This window comes from Podarcis gaigeae (genome assembly GCF_964106915.1).
Source record: "Podarcis gaigeae genome assembly, chromosome: 11".
In the NCBI taxonomy this organism is placed as follows: Eukaryota; Metazoa; Chordata; class Lepidosauria; order Squamata; family Lacertidae; genus Podarcis; species Podarcis gaigeae.
In genome coordinates, this window is record NC_139687.1 from 10,818,175 (window position 1) to 10,834,202 (window position 16,028).

Genomic DNA, 16,028 nt, shown 5'->3' on the forward strand with positions numbered 1-16,028 from the left:
CAGGCACCCAAACAGGTGTCTTCAAGGGGGGGTGTACAGCAGCCTAAATTGCTGAGGCGCCAGCCTCCTGGCCTCACTTTTCGTCGTCCCGTCACGAGTCACCCACCCTCCACTCCCTTAGAGCTCAGGGTTTCGGTTTTCTTTTGGCCTTGCTATGGACCTTAGGTTGGTCGCCCTGGTTGTCCGGGGGGCCTGGTAGGAATTTTTCCATTTGGCATTAGGCTTTTTGGTTTTTTCGCCTACCTCGTAGCAATCATCACAACTTTCGTGGTATTGGTGAGTAGGTTAGGCATTGGAATAATGTGTTGTGGTGTGTCGAAGGGCTAGGTGTGGCCATCGCCTGCACCTTCAATTTTGGGTATTCCGTTAAAGGAATCCGGCGGTCGTGTATTCTGTCCGATGCCTGCGTGGCGGGAGGCCATGGCATGACCCTCGGTGACATCAGGGGAGAGCTTTTAGTTGGATTAGCATCAACAGGCTCCACCTACTGGTGAATAAACCCTCCTTTTTTAGACTCACCCCTCTCCGAGTGGGTGGTGTCAGCTGACGTAATCCAATGCCTAAACCAATACCTTTTCACTTGCTGTAATCAATAAAGTTGTGGCCTTTTCTTGCCCATTAACCTTATATCATGTGTCCTTGTGTTTTCATTCCACTATGCGGGGATTGGGTCCTCGAACCACAACAGGACCTTTGGAAAGCATTATTATATAATAGATAGATTACATTAAAATATGCAGGAATAAACTATAGAAACGGAATCCATGGAGGGAGAGAAGGAGGTGCAAAAGTTCGAAAGAACCGTTTTTTCTTATTTATGGAAATGTTACATTTGTTGGGTATAAATTTTATGTAAAACCAATAGAACCTTATATAAAAAGTAAAATAAAAAAAAAGAACATGGGAAATTGCCAAACTATTTATCTCTCTCGTGGGATTTACCTGTTCAAACATTGCTGAATTTGAGTGGGGCAGAATTATGTGGAAGCAGCAATTGGGCCATCCGAAGAATGTAAGATTTGCTGCATGGGCCCCACCGCACCCTAGTCTATGTGGCAAAACATCTCTGAAAAGAATTAAGATGTTTAAAAGGCAACTAAGGACTCTTAAGAATCACTTGGGTCTCTTTGAAGCGGCATCATTGCACCCATTTGATCACTAGAGCAAAACTAGCTGCTTGGCTCCTGATGTAATTAGAAAATACTGGCCCTCGGGATATTATGTATTTCCCCCCAAGAGTGGCTAGTTTCAATAGCTGACAACATATTTTGAACAAAGCATCCAGAGAAGAAAGGTCTAATGTGCTTTAATATCTGTCTTCAGTCCCTCAGCTTGAGTAGTCAATAAATCAGGAGTGATTCAATGGTTTTTAAAGGTCACACATGATTTAGGAGAGAAAAACCTGTATATAAATTGGGGTGTAGACTTCTACCACGCAGAGGCCTCTAAAATGTTACCCATGCAAATTTATAGGTCATTTAACAATATTTATCTCTATTATGGAGGAGATTAGAATACCAAGGAAGTCTTAGTTTCATGCTTAGTTTCACTATACTCACATGTTTAATTGAACCTTGTTCATTTGTAGGATCTGATTATACATTATCATAAAAGTTTTCTTTCCTGCTGCCTAGTAAGTGTTTTAGTTCTGCAATTTAATACGTACCTTAAAATAAAAATACTTTATTCGGGAGTCATAAAAGCATCTTATGCTTACATAAATGTAGAACAAATATTGACGAAACATGAGGGATTTTTTCATATTTTCTCTTCATACATTTTGTTACATTCGCTCTCCCAATTTGAAAAAAAAGTATTTATTTCTGAGACATTCCCAACTAGCCTTGTTTTCCAGTTAGGATTTTTCATGATAACTCTAACTAGACTGTGGCAAGCTATAATTGTAGGTTAGGAGGGACCACTGAGCAATTTCAAAACTCAAAGTAAAAGGTAAAGGTACCCCTGACCATTAGGTCCAGTCGTGACCGACTCTGGGGTTGTGCGCTCATCTCACTCTATAGGCCAAGGGAGCCAGCATTTGTCCGCAGACAGCTTCTGGGTCATGTGGCCAGCATGACAAAGCCGCTTCTGGCAAACCAGAGCAGCACGCGGAAACGCCGTTTACCTTCCCGCCGGAGCGGTACCTATTTATCTGCTTGCACTTTGTGCTTTCGAACTGCTAGGTTGGCAGGAGCAGGGACCGAGCAACGGGAGCTCACCCCGTCGTGGGGATTCGAACCGCAATCTTCTGGTGGTTTAACCCACAGCGCCACCCACGTCCCTTCAAAACTCTACAAATACTCAAATGCACAGTATGTTTGTCAACGGAGACATTCGAGAACCAAAGTACCCCTGTATATTTGTCAAAAGAAGCAAATACTTATATTCAACCTATGTATTTCAACACCACAAGTTCCATCATAAATTGTTTCCAACATCTCTTAATTTCAAACTACAGAAGCACTGATATTTTGTATCAATCTGTTTGTAGGAATTACCACAGACTATTTGTAAGCTGCTCCGTGATCCTCAGATGAAGGATGATGTAGAAATTTAATAAATAATTATAATTATAACTGCTACAGCATAACACTTCGGGTCACAAATTATAGTATTTGTTATAAATGTTGCTTCCTCCTGAAAATTGTATGAATTAGGTTACCTAGATGACATCATCCTCATGCAGAACTTTAAGATGGAACCTCAAGAAAACTGATATGAACAACAGGCTGCTGAAATCATCTGATGTCCAACATTGTTTAGTATTTCTGAGAAATGTATCATAGAATCACAGAACTGTACATCTGGAAGGAACCTGACAGTCATCTATCCTTTTTACACAACTGTGTTTTCTTCCCCCAAGCCCTGACACACTGTGTAAGTGTCTGGAGGTGGTTGGAGGATGGATGGCAGCTAACAGATTGAAGTTGAATCCTGACAAGACAGAAGTACTGTTTTTGGGGGGGCAGGTGTGGAGGACTCCCTGGTCCTGAATGGGGTAACTGTGCCACTGAAGGACCAGGTGCACAGCCTGGGAGTCATTTTACACTCACAGCTGTCCATGAAGGCGCAGGACAATTCTGTGTCCAGGGCACCTGTCTACCAGCTCCATCTCGTACACCGGCTGATACCCTACCTGCCCACAGACTTTCTCCCCAGAGTGCTGTGTGCTTTGGTTATCTCCTGCTTGGACTACTGCAATGCATTCTACATGGGGCTACCTTTGAAGGTGACCCAGAAACTACAACTAAACCAGAATGTGGCAGCTAGAGCGGCTGCAGGGACCGCAGTCCTGAAAGACCTTCATTGGCTCCCAGTATGTTTCCGAGCACAATTCAAAGTGTTGGTGCTGAGCTTTAAAGCCCTAAATGGCCTTGGCCCAGTATACCTAGAGGAGCATCTCCATCCCATTGTTCAGCCTGGACACAGGTCCAGCTCTAAGGGCCTTCTGGAGGTTCCCTCACTGCAAGAAGTGAGGTTACAGGGAACCAGGCGAGGACCTTCTCGGTAGTGGTGCCCACCCTGTGGAACTTCAGATGTGAAGAAGATAAATAACTATCTGACTTTTAGAAGACATCTGAAGGCAACCCTGTTTAGGGAAGTGTTTAATGTTTGGTTGGGTTTTTAATATTCTGTTGGGAGCCACCCAGAGTGGCTGGGGAAACCCAGCTGGATGGGTGGGGTATAAATAATACATTATTATTATTATTATTATTATTATTATTATTATTATTATTATTATCTTTCCCCCTCCTTTCCCATGCCGAGTGTGCCTTGGATTCAACAGCTGTTGCACCAGCATAACTGTGGTGTGTTATTTTCACAGAATGTGAATGTAGGATTGCTGTGTTAGAAACATTAAAAGAAGAAATAGATCAATAAAAAGTTATGTTGGGGTTTTTTTTTAAAAAAACCACTCTATCTTGAACGTAGAGAGAAAAATATGGTCCCTAAAGATTATAAATTCAATTTTACATTATTTATTATTTATACAGTGAAAGCAGACACAGCAAGGATCAATGTGTTCAGTTTAATATGGACATGGGAAAGTTTTCCTGCTCTCGGGCAACAGGTGTGTCACATTTGTGGGGGTTGCTCAATTCATTTCAAAGCAGAAAATATTCAACATATGCAGTCCGCCCATGTAAAGAGCTTTTCTTTTCACCGATATGCATTGGGTAGCCCCTTCATGTGAACTTTCATGCGCACACCAAAGTTCTTTCTGAGTTCTGAAACATGACAACAGGAGATCGTATCAAGACATAGCTGTTAAGCGTCCCTTATTTGGCAGGAAAGTCCCTTATCCCAACGCCATGTCCCACTGCTGTCCCTTACTGATGATGTCCCTTAAATTTCCCAGGTTTCAAAGGAAGCAGCTCCTCTCCCTCCCTCCCTGCCGGCCAGGGAGGAAGGAGGCTCCAACTGTGTTGCTTGGCTGCATTGCTCACCCAATAAGGAGTCTAAGAATGACTGGGGGGTGGAGTTTGCATGCCTTGTGCCAATCAAATCGGCCGCATTGCCTGGGGACTCGCCTTTGCTCAGCGCTTCCCAGTGGAGAGGTGCTGGTGGTTTTCCTTGCCGCATCCCCTTTGCTGGGTTGCTGCGCTGTGTGAACCACTGCTTGAGGCTTTGCTGGCTGCTGGCTGGGCTTTCTGCCTTTGGCTCGGAGGGGCTCAGAAGTTGAAAACCTCTCAGCTGGCCAGGAGTAAAGAGGGTGGTCCCTGGGCGTGCCTGGCCTTAAGTATGCCAAGGCCATGCCTCCCCCAGCCCGCCGATTGGCGGACGGGTGGAAGGCACGCCCAGGAATTCCCCCAACTCTCGCGGGGGCAGCAGGCCAGCCCCCGCGCTTGGGGGAGGGGCAAGACCACAACACCCTCTCTTCCCCCATGGGGTCAGAAATGGCTTTGCTGGCTGCTGGCTGGGCTTTCTGCCTTTGGCTCGGAGGGGCTCAGAAGTTGAACATACCTGTGCCCAGAAAATCCCTTATTTTGGCTGCTGATCCCTTATTTTCGAGGTCCCTTATTTTCGAATCTGTAAGTTGACAGCTATGTATCAAGCCCTTTGGGATGTATTCCAGGGATGGGCACAGGCCCCACAATTTGCCTCGTATTTAATTTGCTTTTTAAAAAATCCAATCTCTTTTTGCATCTCTCAGCACACGGTGGTCCTGCTAACAGTCACCCCCATGCAAACAGCTGTAGTTCGTTTTGTAAAATCCAAGAGACATAACTGTACAGTTTACATTAAGTGTCAAGTACAGTTTGACCCCCGACTTGTGATATGCATAGACTTGGTCTCCAAATTCCTTAGGGCAAGGACCTATGTACTTACATTTTTTCTACAAAGCATGATTTAAACTGATACTTTAAAAAAATTCCACAATCACTATTTGTGAATATAACTCATAATTCCTACTTTCAAGGACCGTAGGAAGGTAGCTTTATTATATTTTCTGTATCAAGTTCTTCAGTTGAAAGGAGAATTGGAATAAAACCTACAGGCCGACTGATTTGAGATCTCCTGTGTGCAAGACTTTTTAAAGAGATAAAATAGAGAGATTTTACTTGACACTTATTAAATCAGTCTGCTAAAGTAATAATGAGATATCTGGAGGTCCCAGGACATCCTTGCTCTTTGTCTTCAATTAAAATTGGCTCTTGGGATTTGCTCTGATTTTAGAAGTGTTAAAGAGTCTGTTTGTTCTTCCTTCTCTTCCTCAGATGTTTTAAGATCCAGCTTTTAAAAGGCATGGAAACATATTTTGAAGCTGTTGCATGCAGAGTCCTAGTAATCTTTCTACAAATAAAACATTTCATGGTTAGCAAATCAGTTTTGAGAATCATTATTTATAAGCTTACATGGAATTTATATATAGAACTTGTAGTTAGTGTGGATTGAGGCTACAGCCCTCAACTGTGGAGTAATTGCAAATGAATACAGTGTGACTTTTGTTGTTGTTGTTGTTTAGTTGTTTAGTCATGTCCGACTCTTCGTGACCCCATGGACCAGAGCACACCAGGCAGTCCTGTCTTTCACTGCCTCCCACAGTTTGGTCAAACTCATGCTGGTAGCTTCAAGAACAATATCCAACCATCTCGTCCTCTGTCGTCCCCTTCTCCTTGTGCCCTGAATCTTTTCCAACATCAGGGTCTTTTCCAGGGAGTCTTCTCTTCTCATGAGGTGGCCAAAGTATTGGCGCCTCAGCTTCAGGATCTGTCCTTCCAGTGAGCACTCAGGGCTGATTTCAGAGTAAATGCATATAGGATTGCACTGTCAGGTATGGACAGGAATGCATGCAACAGAACGAGGGACCTTAAATAACTGAAGCGCTCAGCTAAGGCAATATCAGCTTACAAAAGTTCCTGACAAAAATTGTATCTTATACAGGAAGGCAATAGCCATTATGATAAGGAAGAAAATATAAAGGAAGGTGTGCAGCTTCTGTTGCTGCACTCCTGAATATTGCAAAAATAGAAGCATTTGATGCAGATAACAACATGCCACTGTACCAGACCTAAAGGTTAAGCTATGTATACTCAGACATTTGAAAAGTTCTACGTTCCAAAGAAATGAAAAACATTTATGTGATGGAGTCTCCAAAAACAGATGCAGAAGGAAGTAGAATCACTTGAAGGTGGTGCTGTGGTCTAAACCTCTTGGACTTGCCAACTGGAAGGTTGACGGTTCGAATCCCCACAACGGGGTGAGCTCCCATTGCTCTGTCCCTAGGTCCTGCCAACCTAGCCGTTCGAAAGCATGCCAATGCAAGTAGATAAATAGGCACCATTGCAGAAGGAAGTTAAACAGCATTTCTGTGCGCTCTGGTTTCTGTCACAGTGTCCCATTGCGCCAGAAGCAGTTTAGTCCTGCTGGCCACTTGACCCAGAAAGCTGTCTGTGGACAGACGGCGGCTCCCTTGGCGTGAAAAGCGAGATGAGCGCCGCAACCCCATAGTCGCCTTTGACTGGACTTAACCATCCAGGGGTCCTTTACCTTTTTAACTTTATACATAGAACAACTGGCAGTGAACAGACCCCAGTGTAACAGATCAGAACATGATTGGTGTTAGAGCTTTATGCGATAAAAATGTCTTCAATGCTACTTGGCAAAGTAAAATACAGTGGTACCTCGGGTTACAGATGCTTCAGGTTACAGACACTTCAGGTTACAGACTCTGCTAACCCAGAAATAGTACCTCGGGTTAAGAACTTTGCTTCAGGGTGAGAACAGAAATCGTGCAGCGGTGGTGCGGTAGCAGCAGGAAGCCCCATTAGCTAAAGTGGTACCTCAGGTCAAGATCAGTTTCAGGTTAAGAATGGACCTCCAGAATGAATTAAGTTCTTAACCCGGCGTACCACTGTCCAACATATAAAAGCAATTTAAAACCCTAAAAAAATTGAAACAACTAATAATTCAAAATACGGTGGAACCTTGCTTGTCGAATACTTCGGAAGCCAAACAATTCGGAACCCGAACACCAACAATCCGGAAGTGAATGCTTCCGTTTTCAAATGTGCCTCGTTTCTCCATTTTTCAAAAGGAATTTGCTGACTGGCAATTGTGCCTTGGTTGTCAAACGTTTCGGAAGTGAAACGGTCTTCCAGAGTGGATTACGTTCGACAACCGAGGTTCCACTGTAGATGAAATGTTCACCCCCCAGTGTATTCATAAAGACAGGCTCCACCCAGCCCATTAAAATATCAGCATCACTAGACAGACAAACATTTTATCAATGACTTTGGAAAAGTTAAGAGTACCATTTGTTCATGACAAAGCCTGGCCGATTCCTGTAACACACTCTGGTTTTCCTCCAAAAGAAGACCATTCCACTTATTTATAAAGTGGCAGACAAGATTTATTTATTTGTTATTTATGCAGAGGGGAAACCACCTTTAGAAATGAGAGAGCAGAATTAATGGCATTTAAACTCAGCCAGAAGTCATACTGAACAAATACATGGATTTAATTCATCCCCATACACAATAGCTCACCAGTTACTGAAGCCAAGCTAACAGGTTCTTATTACCTATGAGTGCAACAGCATACTTGCCTAGCAATGCCCTCAGCCTACATCAAACCAGCATGTCACTGGAACAGTGTCCTGCCCATAGTATTAAGGATTTGCGGCACATCCATTTTGAAATGAACGAACAAATGATAGGCATGCTCCTGAGGTAAACACATGAACAAGATGTCATTGCTTCCAGTTGCACTGAAGCAGCCTTCTGTCAAAGTAGATGCCATATTTTCAGTACAGGAAGTTGAAAATGAAGTTCATCCATCCCATGGAACAGACCGTTAAGAGTGTCCATCCATGCAAACCTGTCTGATGGCTTGTGAGCAACCTCCTCCCGCCCCCCCCCCAATAAATTTTTATTGATTTTCATTAAACATACATTCATTATACAAATAAATCCCACATATATATTTGGTTCTGCCAAGCTTCAGACTTCCCTCCACCCCTTCGGTAAGTATCATATATTTTCTTACATCGCGTATTCTGTTTGTTTGTCTACTTTACCATATGCTGTTAGAGTTAATCTAACCCTGCCAGTGTCTTTAAGGTTTTACGATTGTCTCTTATATACACCAAATATTTACTCCAACTTTTGTGAAACTTCTGTTCATCCTGGTCTCATATTTTTACTGATAATCTGGCCAGTTCTGCATAATTCATCATTTTAACCTGCTATTCCATAATAGTAGGTATTACATCTGTTTTCCAATTCTGGGCCAGCATAGTTCTTGCTGCCGTCGTGGCATAAAGAAAAAGATTTTTGTCTTTCTTTTTAATATCCTTCCCTGTCAGTCCCAATAGAAAGGCCTCAGGTTTTTTTGGGAAAGTGTACTTGAAAACTTTTTTAAGTTCATTGTAAATTAGTTCCCAGGAGCCCTTCACTTTACCACAGGTCCACCACATGTGGTAGAGGTCTCCCTCCGCCTCTCCACATTTCCAACATTTCTTATTTGCTTCTGAGCAACCTCTAGGCTGCAGTAGGATCCCTCTCAGAGCCAGTCCTATAATTTGGCAGATTGAGGTAGCTGCCTCAGGCAGCAGATGCCGGGGAACAGAGCTGTGTGTACTAAGAAGGCTGGCCTTCACTTCCTAAACTAGCCTGCAGTAGAGAACACAGGTATGTAAAGGTAAAGGAACCCTGGATGGTTAAGTCCAGTCAAAGGCATCTATGGGGTTGCGGCACTCATCTCACTTTTCAGGCTGAAGGAGGTGGCGTTTTTCCACAGACAGCTTTCCAGGTCATGTGGCCAGCAGGACTAAACTACTTCTGGCGCAATGGAACACCATGATGGAAACCAGAGCACACAGAAACGCCATCGCATTGTCAGTGTAGAAGTACTGTCAGACCAGTTGACCTGAGCAAATGGAATGGAGAGCAATGTTGTCCTTCGACTCAGGCAGAAAAAATAATAATAATGGGCTGGCCCTTGCTTTACTGGTTTGGAGACATCATTCCAATACTTTTTCTTTAAATAATAATAATAAAGTTTCCGTGTAACCTGTTTCTAACACAATATGAATAAGAAACCGGGTGATGAAAGGGGAGAGAAGCTTTAAGGTATATTAGCAATCGCTAGGTATTATGGACAATACAGTGGTGCTTTTTTTAAAAAAAAAAAAGAAGTTCCCATTTCTGGCTCTTCATTTCCATGTAATTTCTAGTAGTATTATGTGGCATCATTACATAGTATATTTCCCCAGGCCCAGGTCCAAGTCACTGTCTGCCACTCACTGAGGTGGGGAAACTCATGGAAAGATGGCGTCCTGTCACTTGGCGAATTACAGGGCCATTGGGCTACCAGTTTAGGCTGCAGCTCCTTATCAACCATTCATTTTGTGTTCATCAGCTCCAGCAAAACTCTCTGCAGAGCAATATTTGATAGGAGCAACACAAAGGCGTTGAGTGGAAGAAGCTGACAAGGAGCCTGGGCATCTGTTTCCTTTGCCATTTTAAAATCACACAGGGCTTTAGTGCCTTTAGTCAGCTGAGGAGAAAAACACTGATATGATTACTGTTGTCTATGCATGACTGAAAGCAATGGCACATTTCAGATGTGAACAAAGCATTGGAATGTTACTTTCTTGTTTCAATTTCACAAACTACCTACGGTTCATAAAATGTCAAACATACCCAAAGACGGAACACTTTAAAAAAAAAGTCAAGGTCACATTACCCGCGAGTAGTAGCAGCAGGGGATTTTCTCTGGACATTTGTCCTACAGAAACATCTTTGGAGCCTAGCAGCTCATTTTACATATATAAGGAGGCAAAGAAAGACCATTTACGAGCCCTTATGACATTTCAGGGGGGAAACCCTCTGAAATTAATAAGGGAAACATGAGTAAGATCAGAGTAGCATACAAGAAAATCCTTAAGAATAAAAAAAAGCAAGTTTTGTGGGACGTCAGTGGCAAGAACTAGGGCTGGCAGTGTCTGAACAAAGGGAGGATAAATTCTGGGACCCGGTGGTTTGGGGCATGAATGAAACAAAATCAACACTAGATGCTACCATACTGGCACAACATTGGGTGAAGTACTATATAGAACTATTTGGAGAACTGGCAAGGCAACCATCGGATGCTGAGGTGACCATTGACTGGTCAAAACCACCAGAATGACAAGTAGTAGCCCCTACAGAAATAAAATCTCTCATAGAAAGCCCCAGGCGAGGATACAATGCAACTGGAGCTCTTTAAGGCACATATGGACTGGTGGCAACCCATCTTGGCTAGGCTCTTCACACATACAAATAATACAACAAAAATGCCAGCAGGCTGTAAATTAAATATCATTATGCCAATTCACAAGACAGGAGATATCGCCCGCCCGCCCGCCCCCCAAGAAATGACTGTCCTATTCGTTTACTGGATGTTCCTTCCAAACTCTATGCTAGGCAGCTGCTTACAAAATTAACAGATTGGCTCTGTGAAAATAACATGTTACATGAGGAACAAACTTTTTTTTTTATTCCAGAGATCAGAAGATCTGACTTTTTCACCCAAAGGAACAACTGCAAAATGTCCTCAGTTGTAGAACACAGATCACACAGCTGTTCAGTGGGGTTTGGGGGGCTAGTTATGGCTGGTATAGATTACTCTAGACCAGGGGTCAGCAAACTTTTTCAGCAGTGGGCCGGTCCACTGTCCTTCAGACCTTAGGGGGGTGGGCAAGACTATATTTTGAAAAAGAAAAGAAAAAAGAACGAATTCCTCCTCCACATGCAGCTGCTGGGTGACCTTGGGCTAGCCACACTTCTCTGAAGTCTCTCAGCCCCACTCACCTCACAGAGTGTTTGTTGTGGGGGAGGAAGAGAAAAGGAGATTGTTAGCTGCTTTGAGACTCCTTAGGGTAGTGATAAATCGGGGTATCAAATCCAAACTCTTCTTCTATGCCTCACAAATAACTCAGATGCATTTTAAATAAAAGCACACATTCTACTCATGTAAAAACTCACTAATTCCTGGACCGCCCACGGGGTGGATTTAGAAGGTGATTGGGCCGGATCCGGCCCCCGCGCCTTAGTTTGCCTACCCATGCTCTAGACATTGCCTTCCCTATGGTCCCTCTCCCCTCTCCAGGAGTCAACTCTTTTTAGCAAATCACTTCCTGGACATCATAAAGTGAAACAGCAGTGGTTAGGTGCTGCTAAATAATCCAGATTTACAATCATCCAAGGTAGAGGTAATCTGAAATGTTTCATATAGCAAAGGTCTGTGTATGGAAACATTTGTGTTCAGTGACTAATCTATCCCCAAAGCCGCATGGAGCAATTTAAAGCTGCCGCCACATGTTGACAGCAGTGTATCCACTAGCCGAGTGGGAACAACCCATGGTACAACACTAAAGTACGGTATATCTCAATTTGTTTCAAAGGGAAAGACACAGTGACCAAGATCCAGAAATCCACTCCAACTATAGCTGACTTTTGCCTATTCCCAGGGTCCTTCTGGGGACAGCAGGGGGAGAGGAAATTGTCAAAAGTCACTTGCCCAGATCCTTCAAGTGGATCAAAAGCCTTTTCATAGATGGAAGAATCCTTTATATGTTCAGTTTGAATGCATGTGTAAATAAATTCATGTATCATGAAGACACCACAATCTTCAGTGACCTTCATTTCAAAGAAACCAAACCCAGAGGTAAGTGCTGGAAACTGTGGAGTCTCTCACTCCTTGAAGACTTACTTTGCCAAACCTTTATTAGGTATTACAAATATAGGCTATCATAAAACATACATTTTGTTGCACAGATGTACCTGACATCTGATTAAAGCCTCCTTACCAGAGTTGTATAGTCGATCAAGATAACTTGGGTGAAAACAACTTTCTTCTGTGTAGTTTGATCATCAATATGAACGATTTCTCCCCATTTAAGTAATAATAGCCCTAAAGCATAATTCTAAAAATGTAATTGCAAAATGTTTTTAAACCATAAGCTGCTTAAATAATGTCCTTTATTTAACTATATAAACACATGCCATTACAGCTGCACCAAAACAAATTAACACATAGCAGCAGCAGCTTCCACTCATTATATGAAATTATTCTTGATTAACCAAAAGACGCAAACCACTTGGAAAAGCCTGCTTCTTACATGGTAACCTGCCCAGTACAAAAAGCTCTATGAGTGGCAGATCATTTGTCTAATGCCTTTTCTCAAATTTATATTGATTTCTCTGTTTTTAATTGAATCAGCTTCAGCAGGAATCTGCAAGCGAGTGTCAGAGCCAGCAGGATGCCAACGCCAAGCAAAAAAACGCTACAAGCTCTTTTGAATAACAAAGCTCATTCAAAAAAACAAAAGAAAACAAAACTTCTTTGGGAAATACAGAACTTAAGGTTTTCGCTGGGATATGATCATGAATAGTGGCATACTTGGAGTCACAACGGTTTGTTAGAGTTCTCCTTTTCTCTCCTCAGATCCTCCGAGAGAATAAAAATCAGCTGCAACTAACAAAGAGATCAGAATGCCTCTATCTGTCTTAGCTCATTCAGGCATGCTAAACTACCATGGTAGTCCCTGTGGGGAATGCAAAGCAAAAACTAGACACTGATTGACATCAAAAGTTATTCAACAGTAAGTCATTTCTACGGATGCGCAGTATGCTTTTAAAAAATAAAAATACAAAAGAGAAACGGTTCTCTATTCCCCCTTACAAATAAACTCAATTTTTTCTTTCTTTCTCTTTTATAAGCATTTTCAGTGGGGCTGAAAATGTCTTCACTTTCTTACAATTTTGGGGCAACCCCCAATTTTTTGGGAAGCATGACTAGTCATAGCATTGCCCTCTCTTCTTGCTCTCCTTGCCCACAGCGATTCTATTATGTACCCATATCTGATTAGTTGTGCAGGACAACAGTAGCAAACTTGGGTGCCTTTCAGATTTTTTGGACAACATTTCTCCTCTCTTCTGACCATTGACAATGCTGGCTCAGGTTGATGGGAATTCTTTGACCAGCAATAGATGCGGAGCATCCTGTTGCCTTCCCCTGGAAGGTATTATCCTGCTCACTACTTATTGATGAGCTGGAGTCACCCATGTGACTAATCCAGGAAGGAGAAAGAAGTCAGGCACCAGAAGGGAAGAAATGTGCAAAAAGCAGCAGCAAATAATGGAAATTATGACTGCCTCTCTAAAAGGAAGATAGGAGAAATATTTATACCTCCTTGTTGTAATCATCATTTTCAAGTTAAGCGTTAGAAGTGAATATTTGGTACAGTCCTTATCATTATGTTGACTTAAAATACACTGGTGGCCAAAATTGTGGAACTTTTGGAAAAAGTGTATTTTTGAAGCTCATAACACCACTTTTTTTTTTGGGGGGGGGAAATAATACCATAAAATTATGTATCAATGGAAAGATAATTTAATGAAGAATGTGATGCAGTAAGTGAACGATCAAACCTCAGAAATACACTTTCCCCAAAAGGTTTCCACAATTTTGGTTACTTGTGTATTGTCACAACTGGAAATTTCAGATGTGAGGAGCAACAGTCAGGTACAGAAACAGAACTTAGAGACCAAATAAGTCTAAAGGACAAGGTCATGGGGCACCCTAAGTTATACACAATACTGTCTCAGTCCCATGCTGAGCAACAATGGGCGAGCTCAGGGGAGTGAGAGGCCAGCCAATCAAGAGAGTCTCTGGGGTGTACTTACCTGTAGGCAGAGTCTGGATCCAAAGTCAGGTCCAGTCCTAGGATCAGGCAACAGTGAATCATGCGGTCGGACACTCCAGGGGTCAGGGAATCTGATGATCAAAGGTCAAGAGGATCAAGAAACAGCAATACTGGATCAGGAACAAGACATGCTGTTTCCAGCATCTGACTGAAGCCAGCTGGTTCTCTTCAGAGTCCTTGAAGGCTGATCAGCAGCAGGTGGAGTCCCTCTGCCTTCTTCCCCTTCAGGCTGCTGTTCAGCAGGTGAAGCTGACTCCTGGCTCATGAGAAGTACTCTTTATGACATCATGCACTGACCATTGAAATCACAATTGCTTGAGTGGGTCATAGTGGGGCATAGGATTACATGCAATGGAGTTTTCCTGCCTTCTCCTTCCCACTGTGGACCGCTGTGTCACCTCAAAAGCTAACACTGAGGTTCCACACACCACAAATGGGGAACCAGGAACTCTGGAAGAAGGGTCCATGCAGCTTATTCCTTCTGTCACTTTGACAGCTGGGCCAAACTCTACTAAATCAAAAATCAAAGCACCATGCCTTGCCAATATCCCTTTATCCGTTTGTCCTTGACTATGTCATTTCCCTCAGGCATCTTTGATCCTCATTTACCTGTGCTGAAACATGATCTAACACTTCCTCTCTGGGTTCTGTTTTTCATGTCCTTTGGTGTGGGATGTGGGGCTACAGCTGGCAGGAGACTGAAATCAGCTGAAATCCCATACCTGTTTGTGTAAGCAAAGGAACCTTGCCAGCACACCAGGAAGAAGAATCAAGGCAACCAGATGTGGATAAATAGGTTCTCTTTATTAAATATGACAACTTGAGGATCTGCAACACAAATGAACTAGTCAGATTCAACGAATGTAACCAAATCAATTTAAGTCTGTGCAGGTGTTCATTGATATATGGGGGTAATTTCTATACTCAGCATCTGGACAAGTTAACAGCCTCACCCTGTGTGCATGCAGCAAGGTTTCCTGAGATTTCTCTCTCCCTGCTGCACGGACCTTGGATGTTAAAGCCCAGCAGGCACACTGTGGTGCCATTGATCAATGTTCACCCCGATGTGTCCATCAGGCCAAAGGGCACCCCTAGCACCAGCAGGCCATGCCTGGCAACAGTGACTAAGGGATGCCCACCCCCCCAAAAAAAAAAGCTACAGATAAAGGACCTCTGGACGATTAAGTCCATTCAAAGGGAACTATGGGGTTGTGGCACTCATCTTGCTTTCAAACCAAGGGAGCCGGAGTTTATCCACAGACAGCTTTCTGGGTCATGTGGCCAGCATGACTAAACTGCTTCTGGCACAATGGGACACTGACAGAAACCTGAGCGTACAGAAACACCATTTACCTTCCCACCGCAGCGGTACCTATTTATCTACTTGCACTGGCGTACTTTCAAACTGCTAAGTTGACAGAAGCTGGGACAGAGCAACAGGAGCTCACCCCGTTGCAGGGATTCGAGCTGCCAACCTTCTGATCAGTAAGCCCAAGAAGCTCAGTGGCTTAGACCGCAGCGCCACCTTCCCACAAACCCAACACTGCCTCAGGTAAGTGCTCCATTATTTTTGAAAATCACCTGGCATGAAGTGGGGGCTCCGGTTGGTGGGAGGTGGAAATCAGTTGAAATCATATCTGTTTGTATAAGCAAAGGTACCTTCTACTCGGAGAAGGGGCTGTCTAGATCACAGCCAAACAATTAGCATCAGTAGAAGCATGAAACAGCCAGCAGATAACAGTGACCTTTTAATAACTACGAGACACCTAGTTTTATGCACAGCAGGAGTTTCTGCTGGCGAACCAAACTTTAGGAGTTATCTGCATTTGTGGCA

General features: G+C 43.2%; 1 long non-coding RNA gene across 1 annotated transcript; it reads right to left on the bottom strand.

Annotated features, from left to right (window-relative positions):
* Positions 1 to 5,412: 5,412 nt before the first annotated feature.
* LOC310826690 lies at positions 5,413 to 14,423 on the bottom strand. Its single transcript, XR_014555929.1, has 2 exons — positions 14,175 to 14,423; positions 5,413 to 5,796 (listed from the first exon to the last, which is right to left on the bottom strand). It is a non-coding gene; the product is annotated as an uncharacterized lncRNA (long non-coding RNA).
* Positions 14,424 to 16,028: the final 1,605 nt, after the last annotated feature.